Source organism: Pangasianodon hypophthalmus, chromosome 25, assembly GCF_027358585.1.
Source record: "Pangasianodon hypophthalmus isolate fPanHyp1 chromosome 25, fPanHyp1.pri, whole genome shotgun sequence".
Lineage (NCBI taxonomy): Eukaryota > Metazoa > Chordata > Actinopteri > Siluriformes > Pangasiidae > Pangasianodon > Pangasianodon hypophthalmus.
Window position 1 is genome coordinate 2,153,141 of NC_069734.1, and position 14,793 is coordinate 2,167,933.

Below are 14,793 nucleotides of genomic sequence, written 5' to 3' on the forward strand. Positions count from 1 at the left end.
TTGGTGCTGTCTCTCTGGCGCTGTCTGAATTTGGAATGAGAGCATGATGGGCATAATTATGTGTGTGATTTGCTGACACACACACACACACACACACACAAACACATAAACATCCATGCATATGTGCAAATACACTCCCAATCACATTTACACACACCTCGTTATCTTAAAGAAAGACTTCGGGTTAAATTATAAACAGTGACGTCGTGTCTATGGATAAAGTTAATTTAAGTCATTTTGCATAAAATTCAATTGTTTCCTCAAACAAGTGGCTTTCGCTTAGAACTGAGGAGAAGCAACGAGGAGCTCGGAATATGCAGGAAGTTTAGGAAAATCCCTCCTTGGTGAAAGCTCAGGAGGCTGGGTGAAGAGTGACAGAGCTTCATTAGGAGCAAAGATGTTAAAAAAAGGTAAAATATAAACTAGCTTTCAGTTGTTTGCTGATTTCCTTGGTCACTGCGTCACTGTGTTATTTCGCAGTGGTGTATAATATCTTCGTTATCAGTCTAAAATGGAAATATATAGTAAAAACGATGACCTTCTATGAGCAGGATACAAACTTTTGACTGGTAGTGTACTTCTCTCTCTCTCTTTCTCTCTCTCTCTCTCTCTCTTTCTCTCATATACACTGCATGTTGCTCGCCCTCTCTCTGCCCCACGTCTCCGTTTCACGGATCTTTGCTTTGACATTTCTCTGTAATGTCATGGCTGTTTTCCGCTCTGCACTAACGCAGTGTCGGGAAGAAGAAGGAGGGAGGAGGCGGGGAGGTTAAAAGGACGGCCCTTTAAAGAGCTTTATCGATTGGCTAAAGGTTCACTCGAACACTGACCTCACATAAAGAAGTGTGTGTTAATATAATCTCCCTCCTCCCACGGTCACGATTTCAAATTACTACAGTAAATAAACTCTCTCTACTACCTGTGTGTCTCTCTCTCTCTCTCTCTCTCTCTCTCTGTGTGTGTTTCTGTCTCTCTGTCTTTCTCTCTGTGTATCCCTCTCTCTTAAAGACTTAGACTGTAATTCATTTAAGAACAAACTCAGAATAATTGACGCATTTCCAGTGTCTTCCACAGTCTCCCCCATTTTAATGAAAAGTGGGAGGAGCTTGTGTAAGCCCCACCCTCGCCAATCACAAGGCTGATATCGCTTGTCTCTGCCAGGTATTTTTTAACGAGCTCAAAAAATACATCACAGCATCTCTAAACGATAAAAAAGTGAAATCTAAATCACAATTTATCAAAACGTATCTAAATTGTACATCAGAAAACCTCAATCTCATTGCATTGAAACTGATTTAGATTATATTGCACCAAAATGGCTCTGAATCATATCATATAATGGCTCTGAATGATGCCGCATGGAAACATCTCTGAACTGTATATTATTGAATCGACTCTGAATCATATTGTATTAGAATGGCTCTAATTCATAATATATGGAAACGGCTCTGAATCATATTGTATTGAGAAAGCTCTGAATCGTATCATACGGAAATGGCTCTGAATCATATTGTATGGAAACGGATCTGAATCGTATCATATGGAAATGGCTCTGAATCATATTGTATGGAAACAGATATGAATCGTATCATATGGAAATGGCTCTGAATCATATTGTATGGAAACGGATATGAATCGTATCATATGGAAACGGATCTGAATCATATTGTATGGAAACAGATATGAATCGTATCATATGGAAATGGCTCTGAATCATATTGTATGGAAACGGATATGAATCGTATCATATAATGGCTCTGAATGATGCCGCATGGAAACATCTCTGAATTGTATCTTATTGAATCATCTCTGAATTGTATCTTATTGACTCTGAATCATATTGCATTGAAATAGCTCTGAATTGTATCATATCGACACGGCTCTGAATCACATTGTGTCAAACTAGCTCTGAATTTTATCACAAATTTTTTATCGGTCAGGGGTTCAAGCCCCACCACCCCCAAGCTGCCACTGTTGGGCCCTTGAGCACGGCCCTTATCCCTCTCTGCTCCAGGAGTGCCGTATCACGGCTGACCCTGCGCTCTGACACCAGCTTCCTAACAAGCTGAGATATGCGAAGTAAAGAATTTCACTGTGCGGTAATGTACGTGTGACAAAGAAAGACGACTTCTTCTTCACTGAATCATATCAAAATGGCTCTGAATTGTATTGTATTGCATCTAACCATAATCAAACATTTCTAAATCATATCATATCACAATGGCTCTGAAATATATCATATCGAAGCAGCTCTGAATTGTATTGAAATAGCTCTGAATGGTTTATCAAAGCTGTTCTGAATCGTATCGTAATGAAACATCTCTGCATTGTCTGGTGCTGAAGCAGCTCTGAATTGTGTCACAATCAAATCACATTGAAATCGTTTTGTAACAAAATGGATCTAAATCACATTGTATCAAAAGGCTCTAAATTGTATTGTACAGAAACGGCTCTGAATCGCGTTGCAATGAATCGTTCGTTTGAATCCACTCTATTGTGGCGTTTGAGACTTTGACCTGTAGAGGTGCGTGACGCTGATTAACGTCTCTTCAGACACATTTTATTTCATTTCGCTTGCACAAAGGTGCCGTGTGGAGAGTTTTGCTCCGCCTGCTCTTTCCTGCAGCTGTGTTTTTTTCTCTGAAGAGTCCCCTTTTAAAACCGTTTGGTTTATTCCTCAAACATGATTTTCTCATTTCTTTCGGCACCACGGGCTGTCGGTTTAGCTCCATCCATCATGTCATTTTTCATAACCACTAACTGGCGATATTTAAATATTTCTCTGCTGATATGTGCAGAGCTGAGAGAACGCCATCGGACTCGCTTCTGACACTTTGTTTGTTTTTCAGCAGAATTGAATTGAGTTCAACTTTATTGATCCCTGAGGGTTAGTCGGTTGCTGCGTGTATCAGTCATCATTATTGGTAAAAGTAGACATGATGTGTGTTTAACAACGAGAAAGCGAGGGACGAACTTTTAAGGACAAAATAACGGGGAATGTTCCTGAGGAGTTTAAGATACTTAAGACCTAAATACTCGTCTTCACGCTAGCGGCTTTCGAACGGGAATCACATTTTATTTCTTTAACATGTTTATCTCCATGATAGCTGTTGATTATTATTGATTAATGTTATTTTATCTCCACCTGTGTCTGTGTGTGTGTGTGTGTGACATCGTCTAAAGTCTGATGCGTAACCGTTGAATGAAAAAGAACGAATGAAAATGCGGATTTGATATTTTCAGTGATTGATTCTAATGAATCGTGCACAATCATACCACAAACTAATGAGGCTGCGGACATTTCTGCCTCCGCCCGTGTGTAATTATCTCCGTATTTCTGAGCCGAGGCGGTGTTAAAGATGCGCTCTGATTTAGGACGAAGTGTTTACGGCTAATTACAGTCATCGCCGTGGAGGTTCATTCCGAGAGACAAGGTGGAGGCGGGCGTCCTGTTTAGAGCAATTTATTCACACACAAGACAAATAAATAACTTGGAGCATCACAGCAACCTGCCAAGTGTGTGTGTGTGTGTGTGTGTGTGTGTGTGTGTGTGTGTGTGTGTGTGTGTGTGTGTGTGGGGCATATGTTTCTGTTGGCATGGCAACTGTCTCTGTATATCTGAGAGCTTCTTTTTTTCCCTTGATGGCTCTGTTTATCCTGATGTTTTCAGGTTCTTTCTGTACAGATGTGAACAGCTGTAATCTCACATGAGGAAGTCCGTTTACCTTTAAACTGGAATCTTATTCTCCAAATCACTTCAGACTCCGCCTTCAAACGTTAGGCCACGCCCCCTCGCCCGAGTCTGACGCTGTGCCGAGAAAGAAGAAAGTGATTCGGCTTTGAGGTTTTGAAGATTTCGTGCATTTTTATAGATAACAGTTTTCTCATGTCTTATATACTCGCTTTAAACGACATTACTGAGTGAGAGAAACTTAATAAGGGCAGATATTTTACAGAAAATAATCTCGACTACACCTGTCTAATGTTAAATAAAATAAAATAAAAATAATTATACGGTTTTATTGCTGAGAAATGTTGATGAAATGGGATTCGGATGTCTTTGTTTATTCAAAAATGTATCTTCTTGGCTTTATCAACAGACCGACTTTCTCACCTTTTCACCAAAAATTAAACATGTTTTATTTATATTTAGATGTTCTGTTTTTTTTTTTTTTTTTTTAAATAATTTATGAATGATTTCCACCAGCTTTATTTTTAATGCATTACATTGACATTGTTATAACAATGAAAAGGTGCTTGATAAGATTTTATTTTATTGTAATTTCATTTAAAATCTTAGAATTTAAAATTTAAATTTTTAATTAAATATTCTGAAATGAAATAGAAATACAATTAATCACCGCTAGATGGTTTAGAACCTCTTTTCTACTGCCTTTCCTTCTTTCCTCTCTCTCTTTCATTTTTCTTTCCTAAGTTCTTTCTTTCTTTCCTCTTTATATTTTTCTCATTCATGTTAATGAAGATGAACATTAATATCATGTGAATAAACATCATACACTATAATATACACAAAAGTATGTGCACCCCTGTCCATCACACCCATATGAGGTTCTTCCCCAAACTGATGCCACAAAGTTAGAAGCACACAGTTGTACAGAATGTCTCTGTGTGCTGTAGCATTAGAGTTTCCCTTCACTGGAACTAAGAGACTCGAACCTGTTCCAGCATGACAATGCCCCTGTGCACAAAGCGAGCTCCATGAAGACATGGTGTGTGAAGGTTGGAGTGGAAGAACTCGAGTGTCCTGCACAGAGCCCTGACCTCAACCCCACTGAACACCTTTGGGATGAACTGGAACACCGACTGAACCCCAGACCTCCTCGACATCCCAACATCAGCGCCTGATCTCACTAATGCTCTTGTAGCTGAATGAACACAAATCCCCACAGCCACGCTCCAACATCTAGTGGAAAGCCTTCGCAGAAGAGTGGAGCTCATTATAACAGCACACACACGGGGAATAAATCTCTAATGAGATGTTCAACAAGCACATATGAGTGTGATGGTCAGGGGTGCACAAACTTTTTGCTCTCCGTCTCAGAGCTGCAGCTTTCGGCCCCCTGACTAACGTCTGTCCCCAATAACACACCGGGTTTACAGCGAGTGGGTGAGATGAAGGAGGAGAGAAAAACAAGGGCACTATAATGGAGATTCTGAAACAGCTGCATACGCTTATTTAATCACTTTACAAATCAGATAAGAATCAGAAACGTCAGACTGAGATCAGACAGAGATCAGATAAATCAGAAACAGCAAGTGGATGTGACAGCGTTCAGACAGACGGAGGGGGGAACACTGTGTTCTCATGGGAGAGAGATTTTATCTCAGCGCAGTGAGACAGGTGTGTGATCTGACTCTGTGTGTGTGTGTGTGTGTGTTGTCCTAATTTATTCCTGCGCCTCACTTCGCTCTTTTTAGCGACACTTTTTTTCCCCCTCAGTGAGAGAAACACAGGAAAGGAGGACAAGAGCAAGTTTACAGACAACGCTCTCTCTCTCTCTTTCTCTCCCCGACCTCTTTCTCTTTGTTTCATCACTCATTTGCTCTTTTCGTCCCTCTATGTTAATGTCATGCTTTCATTCATTCCTCTTCTTTCATTCCAGGTTTTTTGCTCCCACTCTATCACTTTTTCTCTTTTATTATCTGTCCTTTTTTTGCCTTTCTTCATTCACTTGTCACTTTATTTCTTTCCTTTCTTTTTTCCACTCTCTTTCTCGCTCGGTCTCGCTCTCACTGTCTGTCTCTCTCCTTCTCTCTCTCAATTTTTTTTCAATCTCTTCACTATTTCCAGATCTGTTTCTCACTTTTATCTCTTCTATCACTCTTTGCATTGCTCCACTATCTCCATCTCTCTCTTTCTCTCCCTTTATCTCCATATCTCTCTCTTTCTCTCCTTTACACCGATCAGGTGTGTGTGTTATCTGGCACCAAGACGTTAGCAGCAGATCCTTTAAGTCCTGTAAGTTGTGAGGTGGGGCCTCCATGGATCGGACTTGTTTGTCCAGCACGTCCCACAGCTGCTTGATCAGACTGAGATCTCTGGAATCTGGAGGCCAAGTCAACACCTTGAACTCTTTGTCGTGTTCCTCAAACCATTCCTGAACAATTTTTGCAGTGTGGCAGGGAGCATTATCCTGCTGAAAGAGGTCACTGCCATTAGGGAATACTGTTGCTATGAAGGAGTGTACTTGGTCTGCAACAATGTTTGGGTAGGTGGTACGTATCAAAGTAACATCCACATGAATGCCAGGACCCGAAGTTTCTCAGCAGAACATTGCCCAGACCATCACACTGCCTCCGCCAGCTTGCCTTCTTCCCATAGTGCATCCTGGTGCCACCTCTTCCCCAGGTAAGCGACACACACACACCCGGCCGTCCACATGATGTAAAAGAAAACGTGATTCATCAGACCAGGCCACCTTCTGCTTCGGTGGTGTACAGAGGTCAGCATGGGCTCTCTGACCGGTCTGCAGCTACACAGCCCCATACGCAGCAAGCTGTGATGAAACTGTGTGTTCTGGCTCCTTTCTATCAGAGCCAGCTTTAACTTTTTCAGCAATTCGTGCTACAGCAGCTCTTCTGTGGGATCGGAGCAGATGGGCCTTCGCTCCCCACACGCACCAGTGAGCCGTAAGCGCTCATGATCCTGTCGCCGATTCACCGGTTGTCCTTCCTTAGACCACTTTTGGTAGCTACTAACCACTGCACACCGGGAACACACCACAAGACCTCTCGTTTTGGAGACGCTTTGACCCAGTCATCTAGCCATCACAATCTGGCCCTTGTCAAAGTCGCTCAGATCCTGACGCCCATTTTTCCTGCATCCAACACATCATCTTCGAGAACTAACTGTTCACTTGCTGCCTAATATATCTCACCTCTTGACAGGTGCTATTGTAACGAGATAATCAACGTTATTCACTTCACCTGTAAGTGGTTTTAATGTTATGGCTGATCAGTGTATCTTCCTCTCTCTTGTTCCTTCTCTCCCTTTATCTCTAGCATTCACTGCTTCTCCATCTCTCTCATGTTCATGTTTCTCTCCCTTTATCTCTGTATCTTAATCTTTCTCTCCATGTCTATTGCTCTTTTTTCATATTTCTCTTTCTTCCTGCCTTCACCCTCCCTTTTCTCTCTCTCTCTCTCTCTCTGATCAAGACCCTGTGTGTGTGTGTGTGTGTGTGTTAGCATCTCTGACCGTACATCATGTTGGCCAGATTAGTGCTGATGTGATGCACAGTTATCATCGTTGTTGTTATTTCTTCTCATCTCTCATATAAAAGTCTTAAGTAATCAGGTTTTCCGACGCCTTTTCCACCTTCCTTGCTCTTTTCCAGCTTGCACAGCGTTCCACATTTCAGCCCGGAAGATAAATGAGATGCATTCTCAAGATATTCCAGCTGGATCTGTGAGCTGTTTGTGCGTCAGAGAGCGGAAACTGCGCCGGTCGATTTTATTTTGTTCCATTTCATCGAGGCTCATACTCTAACGGCGACGCTCGCGGTTGTTTAAGTGTAAAAAGCTCTCTGGATTACTAATCGATGCTGGTCTGATTGTATCCATAAATATGAGCACAGAGTTTAATACTTTTTGTCCTTTTTCTTCGCTATAGAGACAGCTCCTGAAGTATTGGCACCCTTGGTAAAGATGGGTGAACAAGGGTGTGATGAAGCTCATTAACCAAAAAACTTTTAAAATAATCTTTACCAAAGGTACTAATAATTCAGCTGAGTCCATTAAGGGGGAGAAAAGAATTTAGTTCACATGCTGTATTCGGAATAATTTGGAATCATGTTCAGTTTAAATATACTAAATAATGCTACTGTGGAAAATAAGTGTCCAAACAAAACACCAGTCACGTTTACATGGACACTTTTTGTTTCAATCGGAATGAAATCAATCAGATTGATTAATCCGATCGCAGTGTTTACAAGAACGCTGAATAAAGTAATCGGGTTGATACGCGCGTTTACATGACAGAATCTTCTGACATGCGCACAGTGCACGATTACACGTTTCCCGCCGTTCCAACACGCAGATACTAGCAGCCGCTCTCTCGCCATTGCTTCTTTTTTTCGTTTTAAAAAGCGGACTTAACATTTGCCTATTTCAGCTGCTAATTAGAAGACGACGAGCGCGTGATGTTTTGTGCGGTACTGCGTGTATTTATCAAGCAGTTAAAATGCCCCTTCCCGAGCCCAGAACAAGGCGTCTGTGGCTGAGGGTCTGAAGCAAGGACTGGTGGAACAACGTCGTCTTGCACCACTTCACAGACGAGGAGTGGAAGGAGAATTGTAGGATGACACGACAGTCATTTATGACACGATGCTCCATGGCGGAGGGGAACATGGCACCTGGTGAGGCTACGGTCAGAGCCCCAATACCGCTGACAGCCGTGCGTCATACGTCATTACGTGATTTGTACGTCATTGCACATGCGCAGAACTATCTGGTTTCATTTTCAACCCGATGAAGTGTTTACACGTCCTCTCCATCGGATTAGAAAAGGTTTAAACCACCCCTTACGATCCGAATGAAAATTTAATCGGTTTTGGCCAATTCATTCCGATTGACGTGTTTTTTGACATGTGACTTTTTAGATCTGATTGTGCTTCTAGTCCAATTACGATCGGATTATTAGTGTCCATGTAAACGCAGCTACTGTCTGTTTCGTCCAGTTCCATTACAGATCCTGGAATATCCCGTTATTCCCATTTACTGTTCAGAGTTTCTTCCTCCTCTTCCGCTCTGTCTGATGGACTTTCTTCTCACTGCTGTCCCTCATGGCTTGTTGATGTCTTCAATCTGTGTAGAAGAACAAAAATAACACTGCCTTATACCATTTCCAGCGGCTAAAACACCTACAGTTTAAATCTTTGATCATTTTTTATTTCGGATGAGCCGAGCTCCCTGCCGTCTGATATTAAACCAGCTTTTCTCCAGGCATCATTTTAATGTGTTTTTTTTTTTTTTTTTAATATCGTCATGAATCTGATATGTTTCTGCCAGCTCCTACAGATTCATTTTAACAAAGCCATTTTCACTCATTTGGAGGTTTTGTGCTTGACTGACTGTGTTTAGTGTCATGTTTCTCCTCCTCGCCGTCAGGATCCGGACTGAGATTATGGGATGTAGCTGTAGCCTGTAATTAGAGATGCTGAGTTGCTGAAGGTTCTCAATGCTGTGTGTGTCCTGTCACAGAGACACTAATAATCATCTGTGTATGCAATACAGAAAGTGTTAGATTTCAGGAGCGGGAGTGATGCACAGAGGCCACGCCTCCTTCACTGAGACATGACACACAGAGGCCACGCCTCCTTCACTGAGACATGACACACAGAGGCCACGCCTCCTTCACTGAGACATGACACACAGAGGCCACGCCTCCTTCACTGAGACATGACACACAGAGGCCACGCCTCCTCCACTAAGACTGACACACAGAAGCCACGCCTCCTTCACTGAGACAGACACACAGAGGCCACGCCTCCTCCACTGAGACTGACACACAGAAGCCACGCCTCCTTCACTGAGACAGACACACAGAGGCCACGCCTCCTCCACTGAGACTGACACACAGAGGCCACGCCTCCTCCACTGAGACTGACACACAGAGGCCACGCCTCCTTCTCTGAGACTGACACACGGAGGCCACGCCTCCTCCACTGAGACTGACACACAGAGGCTACGCCTCCTCCACTGAGACTGACACACGGAGGCCACGCCTCCTTCACTGAGACTGACACACAGAAGCCACGCCTCCTTCACTGAGACTGACACACAGAAGCCACGCCTCCTTCACTGAGACTGACACACGGAGGCCACGCCTCCTCCACTGCAACTCAAACCAAGTGTCACTCAAAAAACCCCATAAACTACAAGCCAGAGTGTAGAGAGTGCAGAGGTGTTCCTGGTGCATTGTGGGAAATCAAATCAGGCTGTGGAGTGGAAAGGCTTTGCGTGCCTTCGCTCACGGAAACGAGAGCGTGAAATTAATCACAGCTCTAATCATGGCATATATTAATATATAACTACGGTATATTTAATCAAATTAATTAGCAGAGTCAGAGCTGTCGTCACGTCCCTCTCTGTCACTCTCCATTATGTTCTCCGACACTCCTGATTAGATGGCTAGTACCACTGATGTCCTGAAAACAAAACACACACACATACACACACACACTCTTAATCGATAGTTAACTGGGAATCACGTCAGAGACATATACACAGGTATCAGTGCCCCTGTTTTCATAACATTGTTAACTGTTTATAACACTTTATGATATTCTCAGATTTATTTTAGTGGAAACGTTTAAGAGCACGGATCTCAGCCACATTATATTCAGTTTATTGTATGGAAACACACACACACACACACACACACATACACACACTGTTTTAACCATGAGATGGTTGTTGTTATTTACTTTGTGTTGCAAACCAAATGTCATCCTTCTCATAAGGACGGCGTAACACCCTCTGAGAAAAAGCAATTAATGAACCGATTGATTGATTGATTAAGCAATTAATTAACTAACTAACTGATAAACATGTTTTTTTTTTGTTTTGTTCTTTTTGATTGTGATTCCTGTCTGAATTGTTAATTTTTGAATATTTTTGGAAATCTGTTTTCTTTTTTTTGGATAAACTTTAGCCCTGTTTATGGATGAGTTGTAACTGGTCTGATTTCTCAGTACAACATTGTTACGGTTACTAATCCAGACCCAGAACCATCCGTACCCTGAGCGAGTGTCCATTTCCCATCGCACAGCCATACCTGTGAAAGTAGGAGGAGTTTCGCTGGAATAACAAAACATTAACAACATCTGGAACGATGATGGACTTTTTCAGACAATTAACACATGCACTGATTGATACTTTTAGCTTAAACACATGGACACACTGTATACTTTTATGTAAAATCAGCACTTTTTAAGTAGTAGAAAACAGTCATTCCAAATGTATTGGCCCCCCTACACTTATGCCGAGTTCACACTGCATGATTTTAGCCCGATTTTTCACTCACCGACAGGTTTTGTGAAATCGCCGACAAATGCCTGAAATCGGAGGCAAATCGGTGCTCGTTCACGCGAGTGACAATCACGCAGTGTGAATTATCAAAGACGCGATCTGAGAGAATCACTGATGCGTCGCTTGTGAAATATTTGGCATGCTAAATACCTGGACCTGTCGGCGATTCAAAATCCTGCTGTGTGAAATGAGTTCTGACTGAAACAAACATCGGCGATGACCTCCAGCCAATGAGAGAGCAAGATACCGGGCAGCGGGAAGCTCAGGGAGGAGATATAGAATATCAGAAAACATGGCTTCGGTGCCGAAAAAGGCTCCTTCTCGGTCTATTTGGACCCAAGAAATGGAGGAAAGCTTGGTCGAACTTTGGCAGGAGCACCCATGTCTTTTTGATGTTTCGTCTGAGCTGTACCACAACAAGGTCGAGAAAGAAAAAAGTCTCTCCAACCATTTCCTCCTCCTCCATAATCTTTTTGTCTTTTTCGCTGCAAATCAGCGCACAGACCATTTGGATCTTGAACTTCTTGCGGGGAACCATTTCCAGTCTCGCATGAGAACTCTGATCTCACGTGTGATCTTGCGTTATTTCCTTATCACTTCTCGCGTGCGTCTGGTTGTGAAACGTAGTTTGCGAGCCAGACAGAGTTGTCGGCGATTCTTTCTATTGTAAAGTCATGCAGTGTGTAACTTCCTGTCGCCGATCCACAGTGCAATGTGAACACAGCAGCGACTGAATGCTACCCCAGATAGTCGTGCGGTGTGAAAACCACGATGATCCGACGACTTTGAAAATCGTGCAGTGTGAACTCGGCATTCGTATTTGTGTGAGCTTTCCCTGGAACAATACAGCAGCACTGAGATACGCAATATTTTAAGCTGCTTTATATTCTTCTTCAATTCAAAACACACGATTTCAGCAGGGTTCAAGCAGAGAGATTGGAACACACTTGACTATGGCCAAATCTTAACCTCCTGGCAGAGGCAACCAGGTTTTGTGTTGCTGAATTATCTGGGAACTTGGCGTAAATGATGATTACACCAATCTTTACAAAAGCCCCAGGGGCTGAATATCAGCGTCATAAAGGTGCAGTCTATGGTGTTTCTCTCTCTCACACACACACACACACACACACACACAACATCATGACATACACACAGTACACGGACAGATAGTCAGTGGATGCGGATGTGAAAGTTTTGAAATGGAGTCCACACACAGACACACAGTGTGTGTATTTCAGGATTAGTGCGTGTTTGAGGCGAGGAAGGTGTGTGGAGTTTAGGATTTATGTGTGGCTCTCACTGTGTGTGTGTGTGTGTGTGTGTGTGTGTGTGTGTGTGTGTGTAATCAGGCCAGTGCAGCAGCAGCAGTGCTGATTAATGAAGCTGTTTATTCCGCACATTCAGCGAGAGAGAGAAAGGTTTGTTGGGGAGATAATGGAGAATTCAGGAAAGACGGATACACACTTTTCTTCCGTAGTTTAATCTGGAATCTGCAAACAGCACAACACACTCTTATTCTGTGATGTAGCATCTCTTTTAACACACTATATCTCATTTCCCTTACCCTGCGCTCACGCCAGCATCGTCCGGACGTCGTTCGCTTTCGGTGTGAGATGATGTTAAGCTAAACAAGGCTTCCGGATGAAGCCTCACACTCTATCTCACACACCGTGTTAAATCCCAGCAGGATAATCACACTCAGTGTGTGAGCCATGAGCTTTTGAAAGATATCAATAGTGCAATAACACATTCCCCTTCAACCGTCATGAGCTCTAATGACGAGGCGGCCAAGAACATTGATGTATCGAACCTGAAGAATCCATCATCTGAGTTGAAAGACGGACGCTGGACGGCGTGTACTATCGATTTCTGTATGTACCTGACGGTCAGGTCAAAAACCCAGTGTTTAAATCCGAGTTTGCCATAGTGACCTGATCAGTATAGTCACATAGTGTTCGATATCACCGGTTCCCAACCTATATATATATATATATATATATATATATATATATATATATATATACAGTTGCGGTCAAAAGTTTACATCCCCCTTTCAGAAAATGTTTATTATTTTACCAAAATAAGAGGATCATACAAAATGCATGTTATTGTTTATTTAGTGCTGACCTGAATAAGATATTTCACATAAAAGATGTTTACATTATAGTCCACAAGAGAAAATAATAGTTGAATTTATAAAAATGTTCAAAAGTTTACATCCCCTTGATTCTTAATACTGTGTTGTTACCTGAATGATCCACAGCTGTGTTTTTTTGTTTACTGATAGTTGTTCATGAGTCGCTTGTTTGTCCTGAACAGTTAAACTGCCTGCTGTTCTTCAGAAAAATCCTTCAGCTCCCACAAATTGTTTGGTTTTCCAGCATTTTTTGTGTATTTGAACCCTTTCCAACAATGACTGTATGATTTTGAGATCCATCTTTTCACACTGAGGACAACTGAGGGACTCATATGCAACTATTACAGAAGGTTCAAACGCTCACTGATGCTCCAGAAGGAAAAAACATGCATTAAGAGCCGGGGGGTGAAAAGTTTTGAACAGAATGGAGACATGTACATTTTTCTTATTTTGCCTAAATATCGTATTTTTTCATTTAGTACTTCCCTTCAGAGGCTACAGAAGATAGTTACATGTTTCCCAGAAGACAAAATAAGTTAAATTTACCCTGATCTTCAAATTCAAAAAGTTTTGAACTCAACTGTATATATATATATATATATATACAGTATTGTATATTGACAGAGCCATCTCTTTTTTTCTCTCGAAGAATTTCTGATCTTTTCCGATTGTCTCTGGATGCTTCGTTTCCTGGTGCTTGGTTTCATGTGTGTTCTGTCTTTTGCCAATTTTTCACCACAGAACACACCTTCTGGCCGGGACTTGTCTTGATCTTCAATAAAACTAAAATTTAAGTAGGTTTTGTCATAGTGTCTAAACTTTTTCTTCACATCTGATGAAGAATCAATTGATTTTGATATGGTGTCGACACGCACGTTATCTGAACCGACATCAGCCAATGACGGTCCTTCCAGCTTGGAACGTGAACGCAATTGGCTAGTGTAAAAGAGAATCGTTAATAATATTTTATATAAGAGATCATTGTTTTTTGACTGCCTTATTGTAAGCACATGATTTTTTTAAAAAAATATACAAAAATATTTTTATATAAAACTATTAGTGGAACATTTTATGCATCTTTATTTGACCTCAAATCATATCAGCTCCCGCGACCCTCCTGTGAACTCTGGACCCCAGGTTGGGAACCACTGTTCTATATGAATGTAATGTAAAGTTAGCGGGAAAAATAATTAATCTTCGCTGCATCGGGATTCTCTCTTGAATGATTCAGCGTCTATGCAAAAATGATCATAATCTGATTTTTCAAGAGATTATTTATTAAAAAATATCTATTTCCAATCAAACATTATAGACCAGGGTTGTCAGATTCTTAAAAAAAAAAATGCATTCAGATTTGAAACTTGAAAATGCATTTAAATAATAATACTCATAAGACGATAACTATTCTTATCATATTTACCTCAATCTCTTAAGATTAGAGATTCACATAAATATCCAGTAATGTTTAGACATTCAGACCAAAACCCAAATAACGTCCTGTTCACTACACATGCTCGCTACACAGGGTGCTGACATTTCAAGACGCATTTGCTCCGATAGCCTTAGCGCAAATCACAGAGTTCGTTCTAATACGTTATCGT

The 14,793-nt window shown here is 41.6% G+C and overlaps 1 protein-coding gene across 1 annotated transcript in view; it reads left to right on the forward strand.

Moving 5' to 3' along the window:
- Window positions 1-14,793, forward strand: part of itfg1 (integrin alpha FG-GAP repeat containing 1) — a 152,463-nt gene that overhangs the window by 18,711 nt on the left and 118,959 nt on the right. The window lies entirely within an intron of this gene.